General features: G+C 40.1%; 1 protein-coding gene across 1 annotated transcript in view; it reads right to left on the bottom strand.

Moving 5' to 3' along the window:
- Positions 1-860, bottom strand: part of h6pd (hexose-6-phosphate dehydrogenase (glucose 1-dehydrogenase)) — a 10,028-nt gene extending 9,168 nt beyond the window's left edge. Inside the window, exon 1 of the mRNA XM_035662757.1 lies at positions 792-860. The gene's annotated coding sequence lies outside the window, so the exon portion shown is untranslated. The remainder of the gene's footprint in view (positions 1-791) is intronic.
- Positions 861-6,540: the final 5,680 nt, after the last annotated feature.

Here is a 6,540-nt window from a genome sequence, read left to right as displayed (position 1 = left end):
GGAAATAGGTTTAGGTTTTAAACTATAAAATTAATAACATATTGTTTTGTTATGCTCAGCTGTTTCCAGTTTAAAATAATAATAATTATTATTTTTAGAGATTAAATGTAATTATTTTATGTGCCAGAAAGGTTTTGCTCCACTTTTAAAGAGCATATAACAGCTTACATCTGTAACTCCAATGTAATAATCAATAAACATGTCTCACATGATAACAAACCTTACAGCTCACACACACACATCCTGTTGTACACGTGCCACTTTAAATTCTGTTACCCCAAACAAAATGTGTGTTTTCCTGTCACCCAGGAAACAAAACAAACACAAACATGCATTAAGGGGGGTTATTAATAGTATTTATAGGTCGCAGCCTTTCAAAAGATTGACTTCATTGATCCACAACAATGAAAGTAGAAACTCTCCGGTTAGTAGTGAACGTACGTTAACGTCGGTGATTGTATCTCAAACACAGGAGTCAATGAACTCCACCACACACTGTCAGCGTGTGTGTTGAGTTACTTTATCGAAGCTCATTTGTTATTGTTTACCAGCCTCCACAGTTGTTGACTTGTGTGATTAAAAAACACAACACACACCGACGGATGGAGGACAAAACGTTTTAACGTTGTACCGATTCCACCTGCTTCCGCTAACGTAACACACGCACAGTCCTCCACGGTGCTCTCGGTAAAGCTTACACTGCGGTGCTGTGTACCGGAACAGTTCACGGGACTGAAACTACTCGTGTAAACGCGTTATATTAATTAATAATATATTAATTGTATACGTACCTGCCCCGTGGTGGCACGAACCACTGTCAGAGGACGCTTCCTGGACCAGTCACGTGACAGGCGGCTGATGGAGGTTGTGGGGTTTTATTTATTTATTTATTTATTTATTTTAGGATGTATTACTGCCGTGGTAAGCTTTAGAATTACGACATTTAAAATGAGGATAGTTTTGGGTCTGGGTCTGGGGGAATTGAGGGGTTTTTAGTCATTTTAGTGGCAGAAACTGCAGTAAAAGACCCTCATTAACGAGAATGTATCACCAGGGAGGGTCTCAGCTCATCATCAGAGGACCTTTTACATATCTAGACTATGTAATTGATCATAAATATAAGTGTATATACATAATAATGCTGTGGATTCCGTTTCACTATACAGTATATGACAGCCCATACAGCATATAGATCATTAACTTGCATCATCTGATGAGGTGTGTAAACCAGGTTGTTCTCTTCTTGGGGAAAGAATATAATAAATAATAATGTACTGATATTATATAATAATAATAATAATAATAATAAAGTGTTACACCAACTTTTTGACTTATTTCTGGTTCTCAATTAATTCAGATTATGATATGTTTGCAGGAGCTGGTCCCTTAACACATGACTGATAATTGAATTTGGTGTTATATACATTTATTAGATTGATAATTGATTAATATTACTTAGACTGGGCATTGCATGAATTTAAAGTAATGGATTGGAGTAGTTGAATGGCTCTCCTTATCCATATTTCTCTGCAAAGTCTTTGCATTATTTTAATTACATTTTAATTAATTTAATTCTCCTGTTTTAAATTATGAGGGTAAAAGTTTATTAAACATCTCTGCAATAAAGCACAATACTTAACATAATAACAGAATAGATAGCCTTTAGCACATTTAAATGAGTTTTATCATGCTGATGAATTATTATATCGGCTGTAGTTTGAGTCCCTGGCTGTTGTCTGTCACTTGGGGGCAGCTGTAGACTGCAGTGTATTGCTCAAACACGAGGGACCTCTGTTGGTCTCCGTGTGGTATAGCTGCTTTCAATTTGAATCATATACTTTTCACAGTCTCATCATACTGTCATCAATCAAACGCCGTCAGCTCTAAGTGCTCCACCTCTAACTGAAAAATAACAGCTGGCTTCCACGATCAGGACGAGAGGCCACGGACTTCTGAACAATTTTAAAAACAGGAATAAAAAAATCTCAATAACACAAACTGCTGACTTCAAGTGGATAAACATCAGCTCTGTTTGCTCTGCATTGTTCAGCTGTCTTGTGTCATTACCCTCTGAATCCAGGCCTACCTCAAACAAAGCAGGTGCCCCGTTTGGCCAAATAATGACCTGATTGTTGTTGACCACACTGCCGGTCGCCCTCTCTGGTCCTCCCCTCTTTTCTCCCCTGAACAGTTGTGGTTGTTACAGCACAGACCTCGACTCAGCAGCTCTGTGGCCCCATGTCTAACACATATAATGTAGCAGCTGAGATTAGACAACTTCACCGCTTTGAAGCATAAACTTAGAATGGCAAGATGGCAAACTGTGATTGATCTTGTTTTTCTATCCGAGCTAGGTTTTAGTTTTGTATGGATGTTTCACATTTCTAATTTAGCATTTAGCAGCACAAGGTACACTAGTATCTGTAGTTTTGGAAATTTTAATTGTACTGTACAATCTTCCCAACTGCTGTTTCCAAAGGCAGAATAACTATTAAATCCACCAACAGGCCTCGCTGTGAGATCAACGGAAGTTTCCAAGGCGAAGATCGAACTTCTCATCTCAACAACCTGTTATAGTGTAATCCCAAATACAGACATGGGCTACTCTCTCTCACACACACACAGACACACACACACACACACACACACACACACACACAGACACACACACAACATACCTTACAGCTGTAATGCCTGTGATCACACTGTAGAGCCCTCCCAAGTTGGCTGGCCACTGTGAAATGTAAACAGTAAACAGGATGGGGCATCCTGTGTGTGTGTGTGTGNNAACCACACAGAGCCCCGATAAAGGGTGTGTGTGTGTGTGTGTGTGTGTGTGTGTGTCACAGACTGTGTGTAAGTGTGGATGCATTTGAGTGTGTGTGGAAAGGAGGGGCTGGATGTTGAAGAGAGAATGAGCCCATGCTGAGCGTGCTAACCCAGCTGTCACTGCTATAACTTCAGACTTGAGAGACCACAGGACGCAAGCTGGAGGACCACTGTGTGTGTTTAAGTGTGTGTGTGTGTGTGTGTGTGTGTGTGTGTTGTCGCCCCACACCCACAGGCATTCTCCACAACCCCTGGCTTCCTTCCTCCCCTTTGTTAAGCCTGCGAGGCAGACTTGGTCAAGCTGAGCACACAAACGAATGCATATGAATGTGTGCTGTCATCTTTATTAGGCCCCTTTGCCAACACCCATTACATTTAACACGGGTCTTTACTGAAGGGGATTTCACTTTCAGTCATGCCCTCGTACCCCCACTCTCCTCAGATGAGGGGGATTACAGTGACCTCAGTCTGGGATGGATTTGAATACACAACCTGTTACCCACTAATAGGAATATAATACTGAGCAATAAACAAAGGCCAATTTTTAAACAAGTCTTTCTTCTTCTTATTTCTTGTGACTTGAAAGGTAATTAATAGTGGTTTTATATTTCAAAGACGAGGCAATCCTGTCATATATCTTTCCTTGGCTTTCTTATTAAAATATCTGTCTGTACCTGCAGTGTTCATTTTTTTTCTACAGCTGCTCTTTGATGCATGAGGTCAGTGCCAAAGCAGGATGCGATGAGTGATCGGGGCGAAGCCACAAATAGACTTAACCCGCGTACTGTATGAGTAAAGCTCTGTGTTTTTAGCCACATTCTCACATGTCTTCTCTTCATAAGACAAAGACTTGTCGGAGCGTGTTCTTGCCTTTGTTTCCTAACGCTACGCTGCACACTGCACAGCCCACACAGACAACAGACACCCACCCCGAATTCCAGTTAAGATAGGTGGTGTTTTCAGAGGTGGCATGTGGAGCTTTTAAAATGAGATGACTGAGGACAGGGAGGCAAAAACAATACACAGGCTTTTCAGTGCAGACAATAGAGCACAGAATGAAGAAGCTTCCACAATATCCATCCCCGTTAGTGAGGAACATAAGAGGATGGTGGTCTGGGATTGTTTTATGGTTCTATTATAAGAGCACACTTGTGGCTGTGGTTTATGTACCTGTATTGAACTTGGTATGCAGAGATAGGAGACTTCAAATCCTACTATCTGTTGTAGTTTATTTGTATAGGGCTTATCAGTATCAACATATTGTGTGAATAGAACTGCAGTAATGAATTGAACAATGTTGTGGCTGTTCTTGTTATGCTGTAATAACACAACGTTTGCCTTGTGTGATTTTTATGTTATCAGATAAGTTGAAGGATTACGCACTCCTTAGTGGGTGGAAAATTCCAACCTCATGGTCTCATAAAAACCTTTTAAAACCCTTCGGATTATCTCAAAAATGCCATGTCTCCCATAGTCTCGTTCCAGGCCTCTGAATCAGGACCCACATGTCCTGATGATGTTTTTTTTCAGTGATTCAAATCCAGTGTGGTTATCAGGCTAAAGTAAAAACTTAACTCTTGACGCTGTTGGAGACACATGGTCATCACTGAATTGTGATGTTACAATGAAAAATTCACTTTGTGTCATTGCAAGAAGACTTTTAAATACTTTCTGTAACAGAAACTGTTGGATGAAACTGTAATTCCAACCTTTATTTTTCATTAATAAAGCAAATATGCATCTAAAGACTTAATCAGCACCAAATTAAATCTACACAGACACAGTTAGCAGTGGTGAAACTACATTTACTCTGTATGTCATTATACAATTTTGAGGTACTTGTACTTCCATTTTATGGTTTTATGGTTCACTTCACAAAATGTCAGAGAGAAATATTGCACTTTTTATTCCACTACATTTATCTGACAACTACAGTTACAAATTTTCATACAAATCAGATGATCATTTTACAAAATATGATACATTTTATAGATTAAACTACCCAGATGTATATGGAGAAAAGATTAGCTCTACCACAACATTATAGTACCACTTACATGTTTATGCATCAATAATAATGATTCAATAGTATAATAATGTAACACTTTCTGTGCTTACTTTTCATACTTTAAGTACATTTTGGTGCTTTTACTGAACTGAAATTTCGAATGTATGACTTTAACTTGTACTGTAGGGTTTGGTACTGGTCTTGATTGTTGTTTGGTACTGCTATTTAACTTAAGTAAATAATCTGAGTACTTTTCACACCACGAGTGAGTCTAAGGCTACCTAGTTTCATCAACAAATGTTAACTAAAAGGTGCGACTCATCAACTTTCTCTTAAAGCGTTCCTACCGGGCCCTCACTGAGATGGTGGGATGGTTGAAAACAGTAGGTGCATTTTCTGTTGGCAGTTCACAAAACCTCCCCGGTGTGTTCAATAGTTCAATCCTCTCTGTTTGCTGATACCACAAGAAGTGTAAGGAAAGCAGGGGGGTGTGAGGGGAGCAGGGTCTGAATGACATGGCATTGCTGCTTTGGCCACTGTTCACTGACCCACAAAATACAGACCCAGCCCCCAGTGTGAAGTACTTTTGTGTTGTCATCACCCTTCAGAAGCCCGGGACCTGAGGGGGGTGTGGGGTGTGTGTTTGAGCACCCGGAGGGCTCAGCGTTGTGAGGTCGCAGTCTGCTCTCGGGCAGCACGCATGCTCTGTTAGATGAATAAGAAGAAGCCTGCATTGTGGTGAAAGCATTTGCATACTTGTGTGTTAGAGAGGGTGTTAACCTTTGACACCTTCGAGAACTGGATGACAACAGAAACCACTTCTCAGAGTCTAAGCATTAACACACTCGAAAATAACACCTTAGCGTACCTCCGTGTGTATCAAAACCAATAAAGAGAGGAGAGAAAGGGCTGCTTGAGTGCATAAGATGGAAGTTTCCTTCAAGTGGCAGTTCACACTCAAAACAAAGTGTGTCGGATCATTTGAAAGTGAGGGATATCTGGATCTTAAAGCATGGTGTCAGGTCTTTGCGGGACTGAAAAGCAGATCACAATTTTTCCCTCAAGAGGGACATAAAACTGAAATTTGGTTAGTAAAAAGAACTGATATTTGAATAATGAACAACAAATATTGGTGGAAGCTTAAGCCGACAAATAGTAGATGAAAAGAGAACTTTTTCTGCTTGACAATTTTGTTAAACCTCTCTCAACATTTAAAGAAATGTTTTAATGTCCTAACATATACTTATCATGTTAAACTTCAATTTGTGTTTGTAAGCAATTGAAGTGGTTGTCATTTGAAGGTCAGAGAGCCATAATTCAACCCACACTTAACTTGTTAATCTATTATTTCACCAACATCTTTCACTCGGTCTGTTGTATGATTAATGTCCGTGTATGGTAACGTTGGACAAGACAATGTCCGCCTCTTCAGTTGATTTTTTTTTTTTTTAGGGTGGGGTGGGGTCCTTTGTCCAGGATGGGGCCACTGTGTATGGAGTCTCAGATCGAGGGGTCTCTTCATTTCCCCAAGTAGCACGCGCTTCACAGAGAAGACTTGACTCTGAAATTCCTCCAGATAAGAGTTGCTAGGTGATGCTATTGTCAGAGCTTCTTTGTGGTCACATATTCATACCCAAATTGTAAGGTTCTTTATGAGGACCGCCTCATTAGTAGTCATATATTCATACCAGACCACCCCCCCC

This window comes from Morone saxatilis, unplaced genomic scaffold (genome assembly GCF_004916995.1).
Source record: "Morone saxatilis isolate NCDOM2014 unplaced genomic scaffold, NCSU_SB_2.0 Contig18, whole genome shotgun sequence".
Lineage (NCBI taxonomy): Eukaryota > Metazoa > Chordata > Actinopteri > Moronidae > Morone > Morone saxatilis.
Note: the sequence above shows the minus strand (reverse complement) of the source record. Positions and strands in the feature narration are given on the sequence as shown.